This window comes from Pseudophryne corroboree, chromosome 1 (assembly GCF_028390025.1).
Source record: "Pseudophryne corroboree isolate aPseCor3 chromosome 1, aPseCor3.hap2, whole genome shotgun sequence".
Taxonomy (NCBI): Eukaryota; Metazoa; Chordata; class Amphibia; order Anura; family Myobatrachidae; genus Pseudophryne; species Pseudophryne corroboree.
Window position 1 is genome coordinate 886,319,842 of NC_086444.1, and position 24,798 is coordinate 886,344,639.

Here is a 24,798-nt window from a genome sequence, read left to right on the forward strand (position 1 = left end):
AATGGACAATTTTGCAGAGTTTAAAATTATCCATTCCTGCAGGCAGCCATCTTTTAATTGTTGATGCTGATTATGTTCATTATTCAATGGGAAGGTGTATAGATTGGAAAGATTCTGTAGAATATTAAGAATGGACTTTATCACTCTTCAATATGCACACATTATTGGCATCTAGTAATATAATCATCACAAAGTAGTATTGCTACATGTCAGTTCTAAAGACTTTATTTAATCAGGAACTCAAATCCATCCTTCTTTGATAGGCACACAGTGATTAAATTAGACAAGTAATAAATCAAACTTCTTTGACAAAAATAATTGAATGTGATTATTGAAGTAAGGTGATACTTAACGAATCTAAGGATTTACATCTTAAACACAGAGGAAACTAAAATATATTTCATCAAGATACCCTACAAGCCAAGTCTTTCAGTTCATGATTGCAGTAACACATATATTTTTCCACATTTTTTGTAATTGCACAGCAAATTGTCATGTTTTATATATTTCGAGCAGTTTCTAATATGGCAACTTCAGAGCTCAGAGCCTGGATAGCTCAGTCGGTAGAGCTTCAGACTTTTAATCTGAGGGTCCAGGGTTCAAGTTCCTGTGCAGGCAAGTGTCTTTTAAACAATGGTGTTTTTGTTTGTGAAATGGACAATTTTGCAGAGTATAAAATTATCTATTCCTACAGGTAGCCATCTTTTAATTGTTGATGCTGATTATGTTCATTATTCAATGGGAAGGTTAATAGATTGGAAAGATTCTGTAGAATATTAAGAATGGACTTTATCACTCTTCAATAGGCACACATTATTGGCATCTAGTAATATAATCATCACAAAGTAGTATCGCTACATGTCAGTTCTAAAGACTTTATTTAATCAGGAACTCAAATCCATCCTTCTTTGATAGGCACACAGTGATTAAATTAGACAAGTAATAAATCAAACCTCTTTGACAAAAATAATTGAATGTGATTATTGAAGTAAGGTGATACTTAACGAATCTAAGGATTTACATCTTAAACACAGAGGAAACTAAAATATATTTCATCAAGATACCCTACAAGCCAAGTCTTTAAGTTCATGATTGCAGTAACACATATATTTTTCCACATTTTTTGTAATTGCACAGCAAATTGTCATGTTTTATATATTTCGAGCAGTTTCTAATATTGCAAATTCAGTGCTCAGAGCCTGGATAGCTCAGTCGGTAGAGCTTCAGACTTTTAATCTGAGGGTCCAGGGTTCAAGTCCCTGTTCAGGCGAGTGTCTTTTAAACAATGGTTTTTTGGTTTGTGAAATGGACAATTTTGCAGAGTTTAAAATCATCCATTCCTGCAGGCAGCCATCTTTTAATTATTGATGCTGATTATGTTCATTATTCAATGGGAAGGTGTATAGATTGGAGAGATTCTTTAGAATATTAAGAATGGACTTTATCACTCTTCAATAGGCACACATTATTGGCATCTAGTAATATAGTCATCACAAAGTAGTATCACTACATGTCAGTTCTAAAGACTTTGTTACATCAGGAACTCAAATCCATCCTTCTTTGATAGGCACACAGTGATTAAATTAGACAAGTAATAAATCAAACCTCTTTGACAAAAATAATTGAATGTGATTATTGAAGTGAGGTGATACTTAAAGCATCTAAGGATTTACAACTTAAACACAGAGGAAACTAAAATATATTTCATCAAGAGACCCTACAAGCCAAGTCTTTCAGTTCATGATTGCAGTAACACATATATTTTTCCACATTTTTTGTAATTGCACAGCAAATTGTCATGTTTTATATATTTCAAGCAGTTTCCAATATGGCAACTTCAGCACTCAGAGCCTGGATAGCTCAGTCGGTAGAGCATCAGACTTTTAATCTGATGGTCCAGGGTTCAAGTCCCTGTTCAGGTGAGTGTCTTTTAAACAATGGTCTTTTTGTTTGTGAAATGGACAATTTTGCAGAGTTTAAAATTATCCATTCCTGCAGGCAGCCATCTTTTAATTGTTGATGCTTATGTTCATTATTCAATGGGAAGGTGAAAAGATTGGAAAGATTCTGTAGAATATTAAGAATGGACTTTATCACTCTTCAATAGGCACAAATTGTTGGCATCTAGTAATATAATCATCACAAAGTAGTATCGCTACATGTTAGTTCTAAAGACTTTATTTCATCAGGAACTCAAATCCATCCTTCTTTGATAGGCACACAGTGGTTAAATTAGACAAGTAATAAATCAAACCTCTTTGACAAAAATAATTGAATGTGATTATTGAAGTATGGTGATACTTAATGAATCTAAGGATTTACATCTTAAACACAGAGGAAACTAAAATATATTTCATCAAGAGACCCTACAAGCCAAGTCTTTCAGTTCATGATTGCAGTAACACATATATTTTTCCACATTTTTTGTAATTGCACAGCAAATTGTCATGTTTTATATATTTCGAGCAGTTTCCAATATGGCAACTTCAGCACTCAGAGCCAGGATAACTCAGTCGGTAGAGCATCAGACTTTTAATCTGAGGGTCCAGGGTTCAAGTCCCTGTTCAGGCAAGTGTCTTTTAAACAATGGTGTTTTTGTTTGTGAAATGGACAATTTAGCAGAGTTTAAAATTATCCATTCCTGCAGGCAGCCATCTTTTAATTGTTGATGCTGATTATGTTCATTATTCAATGGGAAGGTGTATAGATTGGAAAGATTCTGTAGAATATTAAGAATGGACTTTATCACTCTTCAATATGCACACATTATTGGCATCTAGTAATATAATCATCACAAAGTAGTATCGCTACATGTCAGTTCTAAAGACTTTATTTCATCAGGAACTCAACTCCATCCTTCTTTGATAGGCACACAGTGATTAAATTAGACAAGTAATAAATCAAACCTCTTTGACAAAAATAATTGAATGTGATTATTGAAGTGAGGTGATACTTAAAGCATCTAAGGATTTACATCTTAAACACAGAGGAAACTAAAATATATTTCATCAAGAGACCCTACAAGCCAAGTCTTTCAGTTCATGATTGCAGTAACACATATATTTTTCCACATTTTTTGTAATTGCACAGCAAATTGTCATGTTTTATATATTTCGAGCAGTTTCCAATATGGCAACTTCAGCACTCAGAGCCTGGATAGCTCAGTCGGTAGAGCGTCAGACTTTTAATCTGAGGGTCCAGGGTTCAAGTCCCTGTTTAGGTGAGTGTCTTTTAAACAATGGTCTTTTTGTTTGTGAAATGGACAATTTTGCAGAGTTTAAAATTATCCATTCCTGCAGGCAGCCATCTTTTAATTGTTGATGCTTATGTTCATTATTCAATGGGAAGGTGAAAAGATTGGAAAGATTCTGTAGAATATTAAGAATGGACTTTATCACTCTTCAATAGGCACAAATTGTTGGCATCTAGTAATATAATCATCACAAAGTAGTATCGCTACATGTTAGTTCTAAAGACTTTATTTCATCAGGAACTCAAATCCATCCTACTTTGATAGGCACACAGTGGTTAAATTAGACAAGTAATAAATCAAACCTCTTTGACAAAAATAATTGAATGTGATTATTGAAGTAAGGTGATACTTAATGAATCTAAGGATTTACATCTTAAACACAGAGGAAACTAAAATATATTTCATCAAGAGACCATACAAGCCAAGTCTTTCAGTTCATGATTGCAGTAACACATATATTTTTCCACATTTTTTGTAATTGCACAGCAAATTGTCATGTTTTATATATTTCGAGCAGTTTCCAATATGGCAACTTCAGCACTCAGAGCCAGGATTACTCAGTCGGTAGAGCATCAGACTTTTAATCTGAGGGTCCAGGGTTCAAGTCCCTGTTCAGGCGAGTGTCTTTTAAACAATGGTTTTTTTGTTTGTGAAATGGACAATTTTGCAGAGTTTAAAATTATCCATTCCTGCAGGCAGCCATCTTTTAATTGTTGATGCTGATTATGTTCATTATTCAATGGGAAGGTGTATAGATTGGAAAGATTCTGTAGAATGTTAAGAATGGACTTTATCACTCTTCAATATGCACACATTATTGGCATCTAGTAATATAATCATCACAAAGTAGTATCGCTACATGTCAGTTCTAAAGACTTTATTTAATCAGGAACTCAAATCCATCCTTCTTTGATAGGCACACAGTGATTAAATTAGACAAGTAATAAATCAAACCTCTTTGACAAAAATAATTGAATGTGATTATTGAAGTAAGGTGATACTTAACAAATCTAAGGATTTACATCTTAAACACAGAGGAAACTAAAATATATTTCATCAAGATACCCTACAAGCCAAGTCTTTAAGTTCATGATTGCAGTAACACATATATTTTTCCACATTTTTTGTAATTGCACAGCAAATTGTCATGTTTTATATATTTCGAGCAGTTTCTAATATGGCAAATTCAGTGCTCAGAGCCTGGATAGCTCAGTCGGTAGAGCTTTAGACTTTTAATCTGAGGGTCCAGGGTTCAAGTCCCTGTTCAGGCGAGTGTCTTTTAAACAATGGTGTTTTTGTTTGTGAAATGGACAATTTTGCAGAGTTTAAAATTATCCATTCCTGCAGGCAGCCATCTTTTAATTGTTGATGCTGATTATGTTCATTATTCAATGGGAAGGTGTATAGATTGGAAAGATTCTGTAGAATATTAAGAATGGACTTTATCACTCTTCAATATGCACACATTATTGGCATCTAGTAATATAATCATCACAAAGTAGTATTGCTACATGTCAGTTCTAAAGACTTTATTTAATCAGGAACTCAAATCCATCCTTCTTTGATAGGCACACAGTGATTAAATTAGACAAGTAATAAATCAAACTTCTTTGACAAAAATAATTGAATGTGATTATTGAAGTAAGGTGATACTTAACGAATCTAAGGATTTACATCTTAAACACAGAGGAAACTAAAATATATTTCATCAAGATACCCTACAAGCCAAGTCTTTCAGTTCATGATTGCAGTAACACATATATTTTTCCACATTTTTTGTAATTGCACAGCAAATTGTCATGTTTTATATATTTCGAGCAGTTTCTAATATGGCAACTTCAGAGCTCAGAGCCTGGATAGCTCAGTCGGTAGAGCTTCAGACTTTTAATCTGAGGGTCCAGGGTTCAAGTTCCTGTGCAGGCGAGTGTCTTTTAAACAATGGTGTTTTTGTTTGTGAAATGGACAATTTTGCAGAGTATAAAATTATCTATTCCTACAGGTAGCCATCTTTTAATTGTTGATGCTGATTATGTTCATTATTCAATGGGAAGGTTAATAGATTGGAAAGATTCTGTAGAATATTAAGAATGGACTTTATCACTCTTCAATAGGCACACATTATTGGCATCTAGTAATATAATCATCACAAAGTAGTATCGCTACATGTTAGTTCTAAAGACTTTATTTCATCAGGAACTCAAATCCATCCTTCTTTGATAGGCACACAGTGATTAAATTAGACAAGTAATAAATCAAACCTCTTTGACAAAATAATTGAATGTGATTATTGAAGTAAGGTGATACTTAACGAATCTAAGGATTTACATCTTAAACACAGAGGAAACTAAAATATATTTCATCAAGAGACCCTACAAGCCAAGTCTTTTAGTTCATGATAGCAGTAACACATATATTTTTCCACATTTTTTGTAATTGAACAGCAAATTGTCATGTTTTATAGATTTCGTGCAGTTTCCAATATGGCAATTTCAGCGCTCAGACCCTGGATAGCTCAGTCGGTAGAGCATCAGACTTTTAATCTGAGGGTCCAGGGTTCTAGTCCCTGTTCAGGCGAGTGTCTTTTAAACAATGGTTTTTTTGTTTGTGAAATGGACAATTTTGCAGAGTTTAAAATCATCCATTCCTGCAGGCAGCCATCTTTTAATTGTTGATGCTGATTATGTTCATTATTCAATGGGAAGGTGTATAGATTGGAGAGATTCTTTAGAATATTAAGAATGGACTTTATCACTCTTCAATAGGCACACATTATTGGCATCTAGTAATATAGTCATCACAAAGTAGTATCACTACATGTCAGTTCTAAAGACTTAGTTTCATCAGGAACTCAAATCCATCCTTCTTTGATAGGCACACAGTGATTAAATTAGACAAGTAATAAATCAAACCTCTTTGACAAAAATAATTGAATGTGATTATTGAAGTGAGGTGATACTTAAAGCATCTAAGGATTTACAACTTAAACACAGAGGAAACTAAAATATATTTCATCAAGAGACCCTACAAGCCAAGTCTTTCAGTTCATGATTGCAGTAACACATATATTTTTCCACATTTTTTGTAATTGCACAGCAAATTGTCATGTTTTATATATTTCGAGCAGTTTCCAATATGGCAACTTCAGCACTCAGAGCCTGGATAGCTCAGTCGGTAGAGCGTCAGACTTTTAATCTGAGGGTCCAGGGTTCAAGTCCCTGTTTAGGTGAGTGTCTTTTAAACAATGGTCTTTTTGTTTGTGAAATGGACAATTTTGCAGAGTTTAAAATTATCCATTCCTGCAGGCAGCCATCTTTTAATTGTTGATGCTTATGTTCATTATTCAATGGGAAGGTGAAAAGATTGGAAAGATTCTGTAGAATATTAAGAATGGACTTTATCACTCTTCAATATGCACACATTATTGGCATCTAGTAATATAATCATCACAAAGTAGTATCGCTACATGTCAGTTCTAAAGACTTTATTTAATCAGGAACTCAAATCCATCCTTCTTTGATAGGCACACAGTGATTAAATTAGACAAGTAATAAATCAAACCTCTTTGACAAAAATAATTGAATGTGATTATTGAAGTAAGGTGATACTTAACAAATCTAAGGATTTACATCTTAAACACAGAGGAAACTAAAATATATTTCATCAAGATACCCTACAAGCCAAGTCTTTAAGTTCATGATTGCAGTAACACATATATTTTTCCACATTTTTTGTAATTGCACAGCAAATTGTCATGTTTTATATATTTCGAGCAGTTTCTAATATGGCAAATTCAGTGCTCAGAGCCTGGATAGCTCAGTCGGTAGAGCTTTAGACTTTTAATCTGAGGGTCCAGGGTTCAAGTCCCTGTTCAGGCGAGTGTCTTTTAAACAATGGTGTTTTTGTTTGTGAAATGGACAATTTTGCAGAGTTTAAAATTATCCATTCCTGCAGGCAGCCATCTTTTAATTGTTGATGCTGATTATGTTCATTATTCAATGGGAAGGTGTATAGATTGGAAAGATTCTGTAGAATATTAAGAATGGACTTTATCACTCTTCAATATGCACACATTATTGGCATCTAGTAATATAATCATCACAAAGTAGTATTGCTACATGTCAGTTCTAAAGACTTTATTTAATCAGGAACTCAAATCCATCCTTCTTTGATAGGCACACAGTGATTAAATTAGACAAGTAATAAATCAAACTTCTTTGACAAAAATAATTGAATGTGATTATTGAAGTAAGGTGATACTTAACGAATCTAAGGATTTACATCTTAAACACAGAGGAAACTAAAATATATTTCATCAAGATACCCTACAAGCCAAGTCTTTCAGTTCATGATTGCAGTAACACATATATTTTTCCACATTTTTTGTAATTGCACAGCAAATTGTCATGTTTTATATATTTCGAGCAGTTTCTAATATGGCAACTTCAGAGCTCAGAGCCTGGATAGCTCAGTCGGTAGAGCTTCAGACTTTTAATCTGAGGGTCCAGGGTTCAAGTTCCTGTGCAGGCGAGTGTCTTTTAAACAATGGTGTTTTTGTTTGTGAAATGGACAATTTTGCAGAGTATAAAATTATCTATTCCTACAGGTAGCCATCTTTTAATTGTTGATGCTGATTATGTTCATTATTCAATGGGAAGGTTAATAGATTGGAAAGATTCTGTAGAATATTAAGAATGGACTTTATCACTCTTCAATAGGCACACATTATTGGCATCTAGTAATATAATCATCACAAAGTAGTATCGCTACATGTTAGTTCTAAAGACTTTATTTCATCAGGAACTCAAATCCATCCTTCTTTGATAGGCACACAGTGATTAAATTAGACAAGTAATAAATCAAACCTCTTTGACAAAATAATTGAATGTGATTATTGAAGTAAGGTGATACTTAACGAATCTAAGGATTTACATCTTAAACACAGAGGAAACTAAAATATATTTCATCAAGAGACCCTACAAGCCAAGTCTTTTAGTTCATGATAGCAGTAACACATATATTTTTCCACATTTTTTGTAATTGAACAGCAAATTGTCATGTTTTATAGATTTCGTGCAGTTTCCAATATGGCAATTTCAGCGCTCAGACCCTGGATAGCTCAGTCGGTAGAGCATCAGACTTTTAATCTGAGGGTCCAGGGTTCTAGTCCCTGTTCAGGCGAGTGTCTTTTAAACAATGGTTTTTTTGTTTGTGAAATGGACAATTTTGCAGAGTTTAAAATCATCCATTCCTGCAGGCAGCCATCTTTTAATTGTTGATGCTGATTATGTTCATTATTCAATGGGAAGGTGTATAGATTGGAGAGATTCTTTAGAATATTAAGAATGGACTTTATCACTCTTCAATAGGCACACATTATTGGCATCTAGTAATATAGTCATCACAAAGTAGTATCACTACATGTCAGTTCTAAAGACTTAGTTTCATCAGGAACTCAAATCCATCCTTCTTTGATAGGCACACAGTGATTAAATTAGACAAGTAATAAATCAAACCTCTTTGACAAAAATAATTGAATGTGATTATTGAAGTGAGGTGATACTTAAAGCATCTAAGGATTTACAACTTAAACACAGAGGAAACTAAAATATATTTCATCAAGAGACCCTACAAGCCAAGTCTTTCAGTTCATGATTGCAGTAACACATATATTTTTCCACATTTTTTGTAATTGCACAGCAAATTGTCATGTTTTATATATTTCGAGCAGTTTCCAATATGGCAACTTCAGCACTCAGAGCCTGGATAGCTCAGTCGGTAGAGCGTCAGACTTTTAATCTGAGGGTCCAGGGTTCAAGTCCCTGTTTAGGTGAGTGTCTTTTAAACAATGGTCTTTTTGTTTGTGAAATGGACAATTTTGCAGAGTTTAAAATTATCCATTCCTGCAGGCAGCCATCTTTTAATTGTTGATGCTTATGTTCATTATTCAATGGGAAGGTGAAAAGATTGGAAAGATTCTGTAGAATATTAAGAATGGACTTTATCACTCTTCAATAGGCACAAATTGTTGGCATCTAGTAATATAATCATCACAAAGTAGTATCGCTACATGTTAGTTCTAAAGACTTTATTTCATCAGGAACTCAAATCCATCCTTCTTTGATAGGCACACAGTGGTTAAATTAGACAAGTAATAAATCAAACCTCTTTGACAAAAATAATTGAATGTGATTATTGAAGTAAGGTGATACTTAATGAATCTAAGGATTTACATCTTAAACACAGAGGAAACTAAAATATATTTCATCAAGAGACCATACAAGCCAAGTCTTTCAGTTCATGATTGCAGTAACACATATATTTTTCCACATTTTTTGTAATTGCACAGCAAATTGTCATGTTTTATATATTTCGAGCAGTTTCCAATATGGCAACTTCAGCACTCAGAGCCAGGATTACTCAGTCGGTAGAGCATCAGACTTTTAATCTGAGGGTCCAGGGTTCAAGTCCCTGTTCAGGCGAGTGTCTTATAAACAATGGTTTTTTTGTTTGTGAAATGGACAATTTTGCAGAGTTTAAAATTATCCATTCCTGCAGGCAGCCATCTTTTAATTGTTGATGCTGATTATGTTCATTATTCAATGGGAAGGTGTATAGATTGGAAAGATTCTGTAGAATGTTAAGAATGGACTTTATCACTCTTCAATATGCACACATTATTGGCATCTAGTAATATAATCATCACAAAGTAGTATCGCTACATGTCAGTTCTAAAGACTTTATTTAATCAGGAACTCAAATCCATCCTTCTTTGATAGGCACACAGTGATTAAATTAGACAAGTAATAAATCAAACCTCTTTGACAAAAATAATTGAATGTGATTATTGAAGTAAGGTGATACTTAACGAATCTAAGGATTTACATCTTAAACACAGAGGAAACTAAAATATATTTCATCAAGATACCCTACAAGCCAAGTCTTTAAGTTCATGATTGCAGTAACACATATATTTTTCCACATTTTTTGTAATTGCACAGCAAATTGTCATGTTTTATATATTTCGAGCAGTTTCTAATATGGCAAATTCAGTGCTCAGATCCTGGATAGCTCAGTCGGTAGAGCTTCAGACTTTTAATCTGAGGGTCCAGGGTTCAAGTCCCTGTTCAGGCGAGTGTCTTTTAAACAATGGTGTTTTTGTTTGTGAAATGGACAATTTTGCAGAGTTTAAAATTATCCATTCCTGCAGGCAGCCATCTTTTAATTGTTGATGCTGATTATGTTCATTATTCAATGGGAAGGTGTATAGATTGGAAAGATTCTGTAGAATATTAAGAATGGACTTTATCACTCTTCAATATGCACACATTATTGGCATCTAGTAATATAATCATCACAAAGTAGTATCGCTACATGTCAGTTCTAAAGACTTTATTTCATCAGGAACTCAAATCCATCCTTCTTTGATAGGCACACAGTGATTAAATTAGACAAATAATAAATCAAACCTCTTTGACAAAAATAATTGAATATGATTATTGAAGTAAGGTGATACTTAACGAATCTAAGAATTTACATCTTAAACACAGAGGAAACTAAAATATATTTCATCAAGATACCCTACAAGCCAAGTCTTTCAGTTCATGATTGCAGTAACACATATATTTTTCCACATTTTTTGTAATTGCACAGCAAATTGTCATGTTTTATATATTTCGAGCAGTTTCTAATATGGCAACTTCAGAGCTCAGAGCCTGGATAGCTCAGTCGGTAGAGCTTCAGACTTTTAATCTGAGGGTCCAGGGTTCAAGTTCCTGTTCAGGCGAGTGTCTTTTAAACAATGGTGTTTTTGTTTGTGAAATGGACAATTTTGCAGAGTATAAAATTATCCATTCCTACAGGTAGCCATCTTTTAATTGTTGATGCTGATTATGTTCATTATTCAATGGGAAGGTTAATAGATTGGAAAGATTCTGTAGAATATTAAGAATGGACTTTATCACTCTTCAATAGGCACACATTATTGGCATCTAGTAATATAATCATCACAAAGTAGTATCGCTACATGTTAGTTCTAAAGACTTTATTTCATCAGGAACTCAAATCCATCCTTCTTTGATAGGCACACAGTGATTAAATTAGACAAGTAATAAATCAAACCTCTTTGACAAAATAATTGAATGTGATTATTGAAGTAAGGTGATACTTAACGAATCTAAGGATTTACATCTTAAACACAGAGGAAACTAAAATATATTTCATCAAGAGACCCTACAAGCCAAGTCTTTTAGTTCATGATAGCAGTAACACATATATTTTTCCACATTTTTTGTAATTGAACAGCAAATTGTCATGTTTTATAGATTTCGTGCAGTTTCCAATATGGCAATTTCAGCGCTCAGACCCTGGATAGCTCAGTCGGTAGAGCATCAGACTTTTAATCTGAGGGTCCAGGGTTCAAGTCCCTGTTCAGGCGAGTGTCTTTTAAACAATGGTTTTTTTGTTTGTGAAATGGACAATTTTGCAGAGTTTAAAATCATCCATTCCTGCAGGCAGCCATCTTTTAATTGTTGATGCTGATTATGTTCATTATTCAATGGGAAGGTGTATAGATTGGAGAGATTCTTTAGAATATTAAGAATGGACTTTATCACTCTTCAATAGGCACACATTATTGGCATCTAGTAATATAGTCATCACAAAGTAGTATCACTACATGTCAGTTCTAAAGACTTTGTTTCATCAGGAACTCAAATCCATCCTTCTTTGATAGGCACACAGTGATTAAATTAGACAAGTAATAAATCAAACCTCTTTGACAAAAATAATTGAATGTGATTATTGAAGTGAGGTGATACTTAAAGCATCTAAGGATTTACAACTTAAACACAGAGGAAACTAAAATATATTTCATCAAGAGACCCTACAAGCCAAGTCTTTCAGTTCATGATTGCAGTAACACATATATGTTTCCACATTTTTTGTAATTGCACAGCAAATTGTCATGTTTTATATATTTCGAGCAGTTTCCAATATGGCAACTTCAGCACTCAGAGCCAGGATTACTCAGTCGGTAGAGCATCAGACTTTTAATCTGAGGGTCCAGGGTTCAAGTCCCTGTTCAGGCGAGTGTCTTTTAAACAATGGTTTTTTTGTTTGTGAAATGGACAATTTTGCAGAGTTTAAAATTATCCATTCCTGCAGGCAGCCATCTTTTAATTGTTGATGCTGATTATGTTCATTATTCAATGGGAAGGTGTATAGATTGGAAAGATTCTGTAGAATGTTAAGAATGGACTTTATCACTCTTCAATATGCACACATTATTGGCATCTAGTAATATAATCATCACAAAGTAGTATCGCTACATGTCAGTTCTAAAGACTTTATTTAATCAGGAACTCAAATCCATCCTTCTTTGATAGGCACACAGTGATTAAATTAGACAAGTAATAAATCAAACCTCTTTGACAAAAATAATTGAATGTGATTATTGAAGTAAGGTGATACTTAACGAATCTAAGGATTTACATCTTAAACACAGAGGAAACTAAAATATATTTAATCAAGATACCCTACAAGCCAAGTCTTTAAGTTCATGATTGCAGTAACACATATATTTTTCCACATTTTTTGTAATTGCACAGCAAATTGTCATGTTTTATATATTTCGAGCAGTTTCTAATATGGCAAATTCAGTGCTCAGAGCCTGGATAGCTCAGTCAGAAGAGCTTCAGACTTTTAATCTGAGGGTCCAGGGTTCAAGTCCCTTTTGTTTGTGAAATGGACAATTTTGCAGAGTTTAAAATTATCCATTCCTGCAGGCAGCCATCTTTTAATTGTTGATGCTGATTATGTTCATTATTCAATGGGAAGGTGTATAGATTGGAAAGATTCTGTAGAATATTAAGAATGGACTTTATCACTCTTCAATATGCACACATTATTGGCATCTAGTAATATAATCATCACAAAGTAGTATCGCTACATGTCAGTTCTAAAGACTTTATTTCATCAGGAACTCAAATCCATCCTTCTTTGGTAGGCACACAGTGATTAAATTAGACAAGTAATAAATCAAACTTCTTTGACAAAAATAATTGAATGTGATTATTGAAGTAAGGTGATACTTAACGAATCTAAGGATTTACATCTTAAACACAGAGGAAACTAAAATATATTTCATCAAGATACCCTACAAGCCAAGTCTTTCAGTTCATGATTGCAGTAACACATATATTTTTCCACATTTTTTGTAATTGCACAGCAAATTGTCATGTTTTATATATTTTGAGCAGTTTCTAATATGGCAACTTCAGAGCTCAGAGCCTGGATAGCTCAGTCGGTAGAGCTTCAGACTTTTAATCTGAGGGTCCAGGGTTCAAGTTCTTGTTCAGGCGAGTGTCTTTTAAACAATGGTGTTTTTGTTTGTGAAATGGACAATTTTGCAGAGTATAAAATTATCCATTCATACAGGTAGCCATCTTTTAATTGTTGATGCTGATTATGTTCATTATTCAATGGGAAGGTGAATAGATTGGAAAGATTCTGCAGAATATTAAGAATGGACTTTATCACTCTTCAATAGGCACACATTATTGGCATCTAGTAATATAATCATCACAAAGTAGTATCGCTACATGTCAGTTCTAAAGACTTTATTTCATCAGGAACTCAAATCCATCCTTCTTTGATAGGCACACAGTGATTAAATTAGACAAATAATAAATCAAACCTCTTTGACAAAAATAATTGAATGTGATTATTGAAGTAAGGTGATACTTAACGAATCTAAGAATTTACATCTTAAACACAGAGGAAACTAAAATATATTTCATCAAGATACCCTACAAGCCAAGTCTTTCAGTTCATGATTGCAGTAACACATATATTTTTCCACATTTTTTGTAATTGCACATCAAATTGTCATGTTTTATATATTTCGAGCAGTTTCCAATATGGCAACTTCAGCACTCAGAGCCAGGATTACTCAGTCGGTAGAGCATCAGAGTTTTAATCTGAGGGTCCAGGGTTCAAGTCCCTGTTCAGGCGAGTGTCTTTTAAACAATGGTTTTTTTGTTTGTGAAATGGACAATTTTGCAGAGTTTAAAATTATCCATTCCTGCAGGCAGCCATCTTTTAATTGTTGATGCTGATTATGTTCATTATTCAATGGGAAGGTGTATAGATTGGAAAGATTCTGTAGAATATTAAGAATGGACTTTATCACTCTTCAATATGCACACATTATTGGCATCTAGTAATATAATCATCACAAAGTAGTATCGCTACATGTCAGTTCTAAAGACTTTATTTAATCAGGAACTCAAATCCATCTTTCTTTGATAGGCACACAGTGATTAAATTAGACAAGTAATAAATCAAACCTCTTTGATAAAAATAATTGAATGTGATTATTGAAGTAAGGTGATACTTAACGAATCTAAGGATTTACATCTTAAACACAGAGGAAACTAAAATATATTTCATCAAGATACCCTACAAGCCAAGTCTTTAAGTTCATGATTGCAGTAACACATATATTTTTCCACATTTTTTGTAATTGCACAGCAAATTGTCATGTTTTATATATTTCGAGCAGTTTCTAATATGGCAAATTCAGTGCTCAGAGCCTGGATAGCTCAGTCGGTAGAGCTTCAGACTTTTAATCTGAGGGTCCAGGGTTCAAGTCCCTGTTCAGGCGAGTGTCTTTTAAACAATGGTGTTTTTGTTTGTGAAATGGACAATTTTGCAGAGTTTAAAATTATCCATTCCTGCAGGCAGCCATCTTTTAATTGTTGATGCTGATTATGTTCATTATTCAATGGGAAGGTGTATAGATTGGAAAGATTCTGTAGAATATTAAGAATGGACTTTATCACTCTTCAATATGCACACATTATTGGCATCTAGTAATATAATCATCACAAAGTAGTATCGCTACATGTCAGTTCTAAAGACTTTATTTAATCAGGAACTCAAATCCATCCTTCTTTGATAGGCACACAGTGATTAAATTAGACAAGTAATAAATCAAACTTCTTTGACAAAAATAATTGAATGTGATTATTGAAGTAAGGTGATACTTAACGAATCTAAGGATTTACATCTTAAACACAGAGGAAACTAAAATATATTTCATCAAGATACCCTACAAGCCAAGTCTTTCAGTTCATGATTGCAGTAACACATATATTTTTCCACATTTTTTGTAATTGCACAGCAAATTGTCATGTTTTATATATTTCGAGCAGTTTCTAATATGGCAACTTCAGAGCTCAGAGCCTGGATAGCTCAGTCGGTAGAGCTTCAGACTTTTCATCTGAGGGTCCAGGGTTCAAGTTCCTGTTCAGGCGAGTGTCTTTTAAACAATGGTGTTTTTGTTTGTGAAATGGACAATTTTGCAGAGTATAAAATTATCCATTCCTACAGGTAGCCATCTTTTAATTGTTGATGCTGATTATGTTCATTATTCAATGGGAAGGTGAATAGATTGGAAAGATTCTGTAGAATATTAAGAATGGACTTTATCACTCTTCAATAGGCACACATTATTGGCATCTAGTAATATAATCATCACAAAGTAGTATCGCTACATGTCAGTTCTAAAGACTTTATTTCATCAGGAACTCAAATCCATCCTTCTTTGATAGGCACACAGTGATTAAATTAGACAAATAATAAATCAAACCTCTTTGACAAAAATAATTGAATGTGATTATTGAAGTAAGGTGATACTTAACGAATCTAAGAATTTACATCTTAAACACAGAGGAAACTAAAATATATTTCATCAAGATACCCTACAAGCCAAGTCTTTCAGTTCATGATTGCAGTAACACATATATTTTTCCACATTTTTTGTAATTGCACATCAAATTGTCATGTTTTATATATTTCGAGCAGTTTCCAATATGGCAACTTCAGTGTTCAGAGAATGGATAGCTCAGTCGGTAGAGCATCAGACTTTTACTCTGAGGGTCCAGGGTTCAAGTCCCTGTTCAGGCGAGTGTCTTTTAAACAATGGTGTTTTTGTTTGTGAAATGGACAATTTTGCAGAGTTTAAAATTATCCATTCCTGCAGGCAGCCATCTTTTAATTGTTGATGCTGATTATGTTCATTATTCAATGGGAAGGTTAATAGATTGGAAAGATTCTGTAGAATATTAAGAATGGACTTTATCACTCTTCAATAGGCACACATTATTGGCATCTAGTAATATAATCATCACAAAGTAGTATCGCTACATGTCAGTTCTAAAGACTTTATTTCATCAGGAACTCAAATCCTTCCTTCTTTGATAGGCACACAGTGATTAAATTAGACAAATAATAAATCAAACCTCTTTGACAAAAATAATTGAATGTGATTATTGAAGTGAGGTGATACTTAAAGCATCTAAGGATTTACAACTTAAACACAGAGGAAACTAAAATATATTTCATCAAGAGACCCTACAAGCCAAGTCTTTCAGTTCATGATTGCAGTAACACATATATTTTTCCACATTTTTTGTAATTGCACAGCAAATTGTCATGTTTTATATATTTCGAGCAGTTTCCAATATGGCAACTTCAGCACTCAGAGCCTGGATAGCTCAGTCGGTAGAGCGTCAGACTTTTAATCTGAGGGTCCAGGGTTCAAGTCCCTGTTCAGGTGAGTGTCTTTTAAACAATGGTCTTTTTGTTTGTGAAATGGACAATTTTGCAGAGTTTAAAATTATCCATCCTGCAGGCAGCCATCTTTTAATTGTTGATGCTTATGTTCATTATTCAATGGGAAGGTGAAAAGATTGGAAAGATTCTGTAGAATATTAAGAATGGACTTTATCACTCTTCAATAGGCACAAATTGTTAGCATCTAGTAATATAATCATCACAAAGTAGTATCGCTACATGTTAGTTCTAAAGACTTTATTTCATCAGGAACTCAAATCCATCCTTCTTTGATAGGCACACAGTGGTTTAATTAGACAAGTAATAAATCAAACCTCTTTGACAAAAATAATTGAATGTGATTATTGAAGTAAGGTGATACTTAATGAATCTAAGGATTTACATCTTAAACACAGAGGAAACTAAAATATATTTCATCAAGAGACCATACAAGCCAAGTCTTACAGTTCATGATTGCAGTAACACATATATTTTTCCACATTTTTTGTAATTGCACAGCAAATTGTCATGTTTTATATATTTCGAGCAGTTTCCAATATGGCAACTTCAGCACTCAGAGCCAGGATAACTCAGTCGGTAGAGCATCAGACTTTTAATCTGAGGGTCCAGGGTTCAAGTCCCTGTTCAGGCGAGTGTCTTTTAAACAATGGTTTTTTTGTTTGTGAAATGGACAATTTTGCAGAGTTTAAAATTATCCATTCCTGCAGGCAGCCATCTTTTAATTGTTGATGCTGATTATGTTCATTATTCAATGGGAAGGTGTATAGATTGGAAAGATTCTGTAGAATATTAAGAATGGACTTTATCACTCTTCAATAGGCACAAATTGTTAGCATCTAGTAATATAATCATCACAAAGTAGTATCGCTACATGTTAGTTCTAAAGACTTTATTTCATCAGGAACTCAAATCCATCCTTCTTTGATAGGCACACAGTGGTTTAATTAGACAAGTAATAAATCAAACCTCTTTGACAAAAATAATTGAATGTGATTATTGAAGTAAGGTGATACTTAACGAATCTAAGGATTTACATATTAAACACAGAGGAAACTAAAATATATTTCATCAAGATACCCTACAAGCCAAGTCTTTAAGTTCATGATTGCAGTAACACATATATTTTTCCACATTTTTTGTAATTGCACAGCAAATTGTCATGTTTTATATATTTCGAGCAGTTTCTAATATGGCAAATTCAGTACTCAGAGCCTGGATAGCTCAGTCGGTAGAGCTTCAGACTTTTAATCTGAGGGTCCAGGGTTCAAGACCCTGTTCAAGTGAGTGTCTTTTAAACAATGGTGTTTTTGTTTGTGAAATGGACAATTTTGCAGAGTATAAAATTATCCATTCCTGCAGGCAGCCATCTTTTAATTGTTGATGCTGATTATGTTCATTATTCAGTGGGAAGGTGTATAGATTGGAAAGATTCTGTAGAATATTAAGAATGGACTTTATCACTCTTCAATAGGCACACATTATTGGCATCTAGTAATATAATCATCACAAAGTAGTATCGCTACATGTCAGTTCTAAAGACTTTATTTCATCAGGAACTCAAATCCATCCTTCTTTGATAGGCACACAGTGATTAAATTAGACAAATAATAAATCAAACCTCTTTGACAAAAATAATTGAATGTGATTATTGAAGTAAGGTGATACTTAACGAATCTAAGAATTTACATCTTAAACACAGAGGAAACTAAAATATATTTCATCAAGATACCCTACAAGCCAAGTCTTTCAGTTCATGATTGCAGTAACACATATATTTTTCCACATTTTTTGTAATTGCACAGCAAATTGTCATGTTTTATATATTTCGAGCAGTTTCCAATATGGCAACTTCAGTGTTCAGAGAATGGATAGCTCAGTCGGTAGAGCATCAGCCTTTTAATCTGAGGGTCCAGAGTTCAAGTCCCTATTCAGGCGAGTGTCTTTTAAACAATGGTGTTTTTGTTTGTGAAATGGACAATTTTGCAGAGTTTAAAATTATCCATTCCTGCAGGCAGCCATCTTTTAATTGTTGATGCTGATTATGTTCATTATTCAATGGGAAGGTTAATAGATTGGAAAGATTCTGTAGAATGTTAAGAATGGACTTTATCACTCTTCAATATGCACACATTATTGGCATCTAGTAATATAATCATCACAAAGTAGTATCGCTACATGTCAGTTCTAAAGACTTTATTTAATCAGGAACTCAAATCCATCCTTCTTTGATAGGCACACAGTGATTAAATTAGACAAGTAATAAATCAAACCTCTTTGACAAAAATAATTGAATGTGATTATTGAAGTAAGGTGATACTTAACGAATCTAAGGATTTACATCTTAAACACAGAGGAAACTAAAATATATTTCATCAAGATACCCTACAAGCCAAGTCTTTAAGTTCATGATTGCAGTAACACATATATTTTTCCACATTTTTTGTAATTGCACAGCAAATTGTCATGTTTTATATATTTCGAGCAGTTTCTAATATGGCAAATTCAGTGCTCAGATCCTGGATAGCTCAGTCGGTAGAGCTTCAGACTTTTAATCTGAGGGTCCAGGGTTCAAGTCCCTGTTCAGGCGAGTGTCTTTTAAACAATGGTGTTTTTGTTTGTGAAATGGACAATTTTGCAGAGTTTAAAATTATCCATTCCTGCAGGCAGCCATCTTTTAATTGTTGATGCTGATTATGTTCATTATTCAATGGGAAGGTGTATAGATTGGAAAGATTCTGTAGAATATTAAGAATGGACTTTATCACTCTTCAATATGCACACATTATTGGCATCTAGTAATATAATCATCACAAAGTAGTATCGCTACATGTCAGTTCTAAAGACTTTATTTCATCAGGAACTCAAATCCATCCTTCTTTGATAGGCACACAGTGATTAAATTAGACAAATAATAAATCAAACCTCTTTGACAAAAATAATTGAATATGATTATTGAAGTAAGGTGATACTTAACGAATCTAAGAATTTACATCTTAAACACAGAGGAAACTAAAATATATTTCATCAAGATACCCTACAAGCCAAGTCTTTCAGTTCATGATTGCAGTAACACATATATTTTTCCACATTTTTTGTAATTGCACAGCAAATTGTCATGTTTTATATATTTCGAGCAGTTTCTAATATGGCAACTTCAGAGCTCAGAGCCTGGATAGCTCAGTCGGTAGAGCTTCAGACTTTTAATCTGAGGGTCCAGGGTTCAAGTTCCTGTTCAGGCGAGTGTCTTTTAAACAATGGTGTTTTTGTTTGTGAAATGGACAATTTTGCAGAGTATAAAATTATCCATTCCTACAGGTAGCCATCTTTTAATTGTTGATGCTGATTATGTTCATTATTCAATGGGAAGGTTAATAGATTGGAAAGATTCTGTAGAATATTAAGAATGGACTTTATCACTCTTCAATAGGCACACATTATTGGCATCTAGTAATATAATCATCACAAAGTAGTATCGCTACATGTTAGTTCTAAAGACTTTATTTCATCAGGAACTCAAATCCATCCTTCTTTGATAGGCACACAGTGATTAAATTAGACAAGTAATAAATCAAACCTCTTTGACAAAATAATTGAATGTGATTATTGAAGTAAGGTGATACTTAACGAATCTAAGGATTTACATCTTAAACACAGAGGAAACTAAAATATATTTCATCAAGAGACCCTACAAGCCAAGTCTTTTAGTTCATGATAGCAGTAACACATATATTTTTCCACATTTTTTGTAATTGAACAGCAAATTGTCATGTTTTATAGATTTCGTGCAGTTTCCAATATGGCAATTTCAGCGCTCAGACCCTGGATAGCTCAGTCGGTAGAGCATCAGACTTTTAATCTGAGGGTCCAGGGTTCAAGTCCCTGTTCAGGCGAGTGTCTTTTAAACAATGGTTTTTTTGTTTGTGAAATGGACAATTTTGCAGAGTTTAAAATCATCCATTCCTGCAGGCAGCCATCTTTTAATTGTTGATGCTGATTATGTTCATTATTCAATGGGAAGGTGTATAGATTGGAGAGATTCTTTAGAATATTAAGAATGGACTTTATCACTCTTCAATAGGCACACATTATTGGCATCTAGTAATATAGTCATCACAAAGTAGTATCACTACATGTCAGTTCTAAAGACTTTGTTTCATCAGGAACTCAAATCCATCCTTCTTTGATAGGCACACAGTGATTAAATTAGACAAGTAATAAATCAAACCTCTTTGACAAAAATAATTGAATGTGATTATTGAAGTGAGGTGATACTTAAAGCATCTAAGGATTTACAACTTAAACACAGAGGAAACTAAAATATATTTCATCAAGAGACCCTACAAGCCAAGTCTTTCAGTTCATGATTGCAGTAACACATATATGTTTCCACATTTTTTGTAATTGCACAGCAAATTGTCATGTTTTATATATTTCGAGCAGTTTCCAATATGGCAACTTCAGCACTCAGAGCCAGGATTACTCAGTCGGTAGAGCATCAGACTTTTAATCTGAGGGTCCAGGGTTCAAGTCCCTGTTCAGGCGAGTGTCTTTTAAACAATGGTTTTTTTGTTTGTGAAATGGACAATTTTGCAGAGTTTAAAATTATCCATTCCTGCAGGCAGCCATCTTTTAATTGTTGATGCTGATTATGTTCATTATTCAATGGGAAGGTGTATAGATTGGAAAGATTCTGTAGAATGTTAAGAATGGACTTTATCACTCTTCAATATGCACACATTATTGGCATCTAGTAATATAATCATCACAAAGTAGTATCGCTACATGTCAGTTCTAAAGACTTTATTTAATCAGGAACTCAAATCCATCCTTCTTTGATAGGCACACAGTGATTAAATTAGACAAGTAATAAATCAAACCTCTTTGACAAAAATAATTGAATGTGATTATTGAAGTAAGGTGATACTTAACGAATCTAAGGATTTACATCTTAAACACAGAGGAAACTAAAATATATTTAATCAAGATACCCTACAAGCCAAGTCTTTAAGTTCATGATTGCAGTAACACATATATTTTTCCACATTTTTTGTAATTGCACAGCAAATTGTCATGTTTTATATATTTCGAGCAGTTTCTAATATGGCAAATTCAGTGCTCAGAGCCTGGATAGCTCAGTCAGAAGAGCTTCAGACTTTTAATCTGAGGGTCCAGGGTTCAAGTCCCTTTTGTTTGTGAAATGGACAATTTTGCAGAGTTTAAAATTATCCATTCCTGCAGGCAGCCATCTTTTAATTGTTGATGCTGATTATGTTCATTATTCAATGGGAAGGTGTATAGATTGGAAAGATTCTGTAGAATATTAAGAATGGACTTTATCACTCTTCAATATGCACACATTATTGGCATCTAGTAATATAATCATCACAAAGTAGTATCGCTACATGTCAGTTCTAAAGACTTTATTTCATCAGGAACTCAAATCCATCCTTCTTTGGTAGGCACACAGTGATTAAATTAGACAAGTAATAAATCAAACTTCTTTGACAAAAATAATTGAATGTGATTATTGAAGTAAGGTGATACTTAACGAATCTAAGGATTTACATCTTAAACACAGAGGAAACTAAAATATATTTCATCAAGATACCCTACAAGCCAAGTCTTTCAGTTCATGATTGCAGTAACACATATATTTTTCCACATTTTTTGTAATTGCACAGCAAATTGTCATGTTTTATATATTTTGAGCAGTTTCTAATATGGCAACTTCAGAGCTCAGAGCCTGGATAGCTCAGTCGGTAGAGCTTCAGACTTTTAATCTGAGGGTCCAGGGTTCAAGTTCTTGTTCAGGCGAGTGTCTTTTAAACAATGGTGTTTTTGTTTGTGAAATGGACAATTTTGCAGAGTATAAAATTATCCATTCATACAGGTAGCCATCTTTTAATTGTTGATGCTGATTATGTTCATTATTCAATGGGAAGGTGAATAGATTGGAAAGATTCTGCAGAATATTAAGAATGGACTTTATCACTCTTCAATAGGCACACATTATTGGCATCTAGTAATATAATCATCACAAAGTAGTATCGCTACATGTCAGTTCTAAAGACTTTATTTCATCAGGAACTCAAATCCATCCTTCTTTGATAGGCACACAGTGATTAAATTAGACAAATAATAAATCAAACCTCTTTGACAAAAATAATTGAATGTGATTATTGAAGTAAGGTGATACTTAACGAATCTAAGAATTTACATCTTAAACACAGAGGAAACTAAAATATATTTCATCAAGATACCCTACAAGCCAAGTCTTTCAGTTCATGATTGCAGTAACACATATATTTTTCCACATTTTTTGTAATTGCACATCAAATTGTCATGTTTTATATATTTCGAGCAGTTTCCAATATGGCAACTTCAGCACTCAGAGCCAGGATTACTCAGTCGGTAGAGCATCAGAGTTTTAATCTGAGGGTCCAGGGTTCAAGTCCCTGTTCAGGCGAGTGTCTTTTAAACAATGGTTTTTTTGTTTGTGAAATGGACAATTTTGCAGAGTTTAAAATTATCCATTCCTGCAGGCAGCCATCTTTTAATTGTTGATGCTGATTATGTTCATTATTCAATGGGAAGGTGTATAGATTGGAAAGATTCTGTAGAATATTAAGAATGGACTTTATCACTCTTCAATATGCACACATTATTGGCATCTAGTAATATAATCATCACAAAGTAGTATCGCTACATGTCAGTTCTAAAGACTTTATTTAATCAGGAACTCAAATCCATCTTTCTTTGATAGGCACACAGTGATTAAATTAGACAAGTAATAAATCAAACCTCTTTGATAAAAATAATTGAATGTGATTATTGAAGTAAGGTGATACTTAACGAATCTAAGGATTTACATCTTAAACACAGAGGAAACTAAAATATATTTCATCAAGATACCCTACAAGCCAAGTCTTTAAGTTCATGATTGCAGTAACACATATATTTTTCCACATTTTTTGTAATTGCACAGCAAATTGTCATGTTTTATATATTTCGAGCAGTTTCTAATATGGCAAATTCAGTGCTCAGAGCCTGGATAGCTCAGTCGGTAGAGCTTCAGACTTTTAATCTGAGGGTCCAGGGTTCAAGTCCCTGTTCAGGCGAGTGTCTTTTAAACAATGGTGTTTTTGTTTGTGAAATGGACAATTTTGCAGAGTTTAAAATTATCCATTCCTGCAGGCAGCCATCTTTTAATTGTTGATGCTGATTATGTTCATTATTCAATGGGAAGGTGTATAGATTGGAAAGATTCTGTAGAATATTAAGAATGGACTTTATCACTCTTCAATATGCACACATTATTGGCATCTAGTAATATAATCATCACAAAGTAGTATCGCTACATGTCAGTTCTAAAGACTTTATTTAATCAGGAACTCAAATCCATCCTTCTTTGATAGGCACACAGTGATTAAATTAGACAAGTAATAAATCAAACTTCTTTGACAAAAATAATTGAATGTGATTATTGAAGTAAGGTGATACTTAACGAATCTAAGGATTTACATCTTAAACACAGAGGAAACTAAAATATATTTCATCAAGATACCCTACAAGCCAAGTCTTTCAGTTCATGATTGCAGTAACACATATATTTTTCCACATTTTTTGTAATTGCACAGCAAATTGTCATGTTTTATATATTTCGAGCAGTTTCTAATATGGCAACTTCAGAGCTCAGAGCCTGGATAGCTCAGTCGGTAGAGCTTCAGACTTTTCATCTGAGGGTCCAGGGTTCAAGTTCCTGTTCAGGCGAGTGTCTTTTAAACAATGGTGTTTTTGTTTGTGAAATGGACAATTTTGCAGAGTATAAAATTATCCATTCCTACAGGTAGCCATCTTTTAATTGTTGATGCTGATTATGTTCATTATTCAATGGGAAGGTGAATAGATTG

The 24,798-nt window shown here is 33.5% G+C and overlaps 25 non-coding genes across 25 annotated transcripts; all 25 read left to right on the top strand.

The window, feature by feature from the left end:
- Window positions 1-545: 545 nt before the first annotated feature.
- On the top strand, window positions 546-618 carry TRNAK-UUU (transfer RNA lysine (anticodon UUU)). The gene has a single exon. It is a non-coding gene; the product is annotated as a tRNA-Lys (tRNA).
- Window positions 619-1,197: 579 nt separating this feature from the next.
- Window positions 1,198-1,270, top strand: TRNAK-UUU (transfer RNA lysine (anticodon UUU)). Its single transcript has one exon. It is a non-coding gene; the product is annotated as a tRNA-Lys (tRNA).
- Window positions 1,271-1,849: 579 nt separating this feature from the next.
- TRNAK-UUU (transfer RNA lysine (anticodon UUU)) lies at window positions 1,850-1,922 on the top strand. The gene has a single exon. It is a non-coding gene; the product is annotated as a tRNA-Lys (tRNA).
- Window positions 1,923-2,498: 576 nt separating this feature from the next.
- TRNAK-UUU (transfer RNA lysine (anticodon UUU)) lies at window positions 2,499-2,571 on the top strand. Its single transcript has one exon. It is a non-coding gene; the product is annotated as a tRNA-Lys (tRNA).
- A 579-nt stretch (window positions 2,572-3,150) lies between these two features.
- TRNAK-UUU (transfer RNA lysine (anticodon UUU)) lies at window positions 3,151-3,223 on the top strand. The gene has a single exon. It is a non-coding gene; the product is annotated as a tRNA-Lys (tRNA).
- Window positions 3,224-4,451: 1,228 nt separating this feature from the next.
- TRNAK-UUU (transfer RNA lysine (anticodon UUU)) lies at window positions 4,452-4,524 on the top strand. The gene has a single exon. It is a non-coding gene; the product is annotated as a tRNA-Lys (tRNA).
- Window positions 4,525-5,103: 579 nt separating this feature from the next.
- TRNAK-UUU (transfer RNA lysine (anticodon UUU)) lies at window positions 5,104-5,176 on the top strand. The gene has a single exon. It is a non-coding gene; the product is annotated as a tRNA-Lys (tRNA).
- A 1,230-nt stretch (window positions 5,177-6,406) lies between these two features.
- Window positions 6,407-6,479, top strand: TRNAK-UUU (transfer RNA lysine (anticodon UUU)). The gene has a single exon. It is a non-coding gene; the product is annotated as a tRNA-Lys (tRNA).
- A 576-nt stretch (window positions 6,480-7,055) lies between these two features.
- TRNAK-UUU (transfer RNA lysine (anticodon UUU)) lies at window positions 7,056-7,128 on the top strand. Its single transcript has one exon. It is a non-coding gene; the product is annotated as a tRNA-Lys (tRNA).
- A 579-nt stretch (window positions 7,129-7,707) lies between these two features.
- TRNAK-UUU (transfer RNA lysine (anticodon UUU)) lies at window positions 7,708-7,780 on the top strand. Its single transcript has one exon. It is a non-coding gene; the product is annotated as a tRNA-Lys (tRNA).
- A 1,230-nt stretch (window positions 7,781-9,010) lies between these two features.
- On the top strand, window positions 9,011-9,083 carry TRNAK-UUU (transfer RNA lysine (anticodon UUU)). The gene has a single exon. It is a non-coding gene; the product is annotated as a tRNA-Lys (tRNA).
- A 1,228-nt stretch (window positions 9,084-10,311) lies between these two features.
- TRNAK-UUU (transfer RNA lysine (anticodon UUU)) lies at window positions 10,312-10,384 on the top strand. The gene has a single exon. It is a non-coding gene; the product is annotated as a tRNA-Lys (tRNA).
- Window positions 10,385-10,963: 579 nt separating this feature from the next.
- Window positions 10,964-11,036, top strand: TRNAK-UUU (transfer RNA lysine (anticodon UUU)). The gene has a single exon. It is a non-coding gene; the product is annotated as a tRNA-Lys (tRNA).
- A 578-nt stretch (window positions 11,037-11,614) lies between these two features.
- Window positions 11,615-11,687, top strand: TRNAK-UUU (transfer RNA lysine (anticodon UUU)). Its single transcript has one exon. It is a non-coding gene; the product is annotated as a tRNA-Lys (tRNA).
- A 1,851-nt stretch (window positions 11,688-13,538) lies between these two features.
- TRNAK-UUU (transfer RNA lysine (anticodon UUU)) lies at window positions 13,539-13,611 on the top strand. Its single transcript has one exon. It is a non-coding gene; the product is annotated as a tRNA-Lys (tRNA).
- A 1,231-nt stretch (window positions 13,612-14,842) lies between these two features.
- TRNAK-UUU (transfer RNA lysine (anticodon UUU)) lies at window positions 14,843-14,915 on the top strand. Its single transcript has one exon. It is a non-coding gene; the product is annotated as a tRNA-Lys (tRNA).
- A 579-nt stretch (window positions 14,916-15,494) lies between these two features.
- Window positions 15,495-15,567, top strand: TRNAK-UUU (transfer RNA lysine (anticodon UUU)). Its single transcript has one exon. It is a non-coding gene; the product is annotated as a tRNA-Lys (tRNA).
- Window positions 15,568-16,798: 1,231 nt separating this feature from the next.
- TRNAK-UUU (transfer RNA lysine (anticodon UUU)) lies at window positions 16,799-16,871 on the top strand. The gene has a single exon. It is a non-coding gene; the product is annotated as a tRNA-Lys (tRNA).
- Window positions 16,872-18,098: 1,227 nt separating this feature from the next.
- On the top strand, window positions 18,099-18,171 carry TRNAK-UUU (transfer RNA lysine (anticodon UUU)). Its single transcript has one exon. It is a non-coding gene; the product is annotated as a tRNA-Lys (tRNA).
- Window positions 18,172-19,402: 1,231 nt separating this feature from the next.
- On the top strand, window positions 19,403-19,475 carry TRNAK-UUU (transfer RNA lysine (anticodon UUU)). The gene has a single exon. It is a non-coding gene; the product is annotated as a tRNA-Lys (tRNA).
- A 579-nt stretch (window positions 19,476-20,054) lies between these two features.
- Window positions 20,055-20,127, top strand: TRNAK-UUU (transfer RNA lysine (anticodon UUU)). The gene has a single exon. It is a non-coding gene; the product is annotated as a tRNA-Lys (tRNA).
- A 578-nt stretch (window positions 20,128-20,705) lies between these two features.
- TRNAK-UUU (transfer RNA lysine (anticodon UUU)) lies at window positions 20,706-20,778 on the top strand. The gene has a single exon. It is a non-coding gene; the product is annotated as a tRNA-Lys (tRNA).
- A 1,851-nt stretch (window positions 20,779-22,629) lies between these two features.
- Window positions 22,630-22,702, top strand: TRNAK-UUU (transfer RNA lysine (anticodon UUU)). Its single transcript has one exon. It is a non-coding gene; the product is annotated as a tRNA-Lys (tRNA).
- A 1,231-nt stretch (window positions 22,703-23,933) lies between these two features.
- TRNAK-UUU (transfer RNA lysine (anticodon UUU)) lies at window positions 23,934-24,006 on the top strand. The gene has a single exon. It is a non-coding gene; the product is annotated as a tRNA-Lys (tRNA).
- Window positions 24,007-24,585: 579 nt separating this feature from the next.
- TRNAK-UUU (transfer RNA lysine (anticodon UUU)) lies at window positions 24,586-24,658 on the top strand. Its single transcript has one exon. It is a non-coding gene; the product is annotated as a tRNA-Lys (tRNA).
- The last annotated feature ends 140 nt before the right edge of the window (window positions 24,659-24,798 follow it).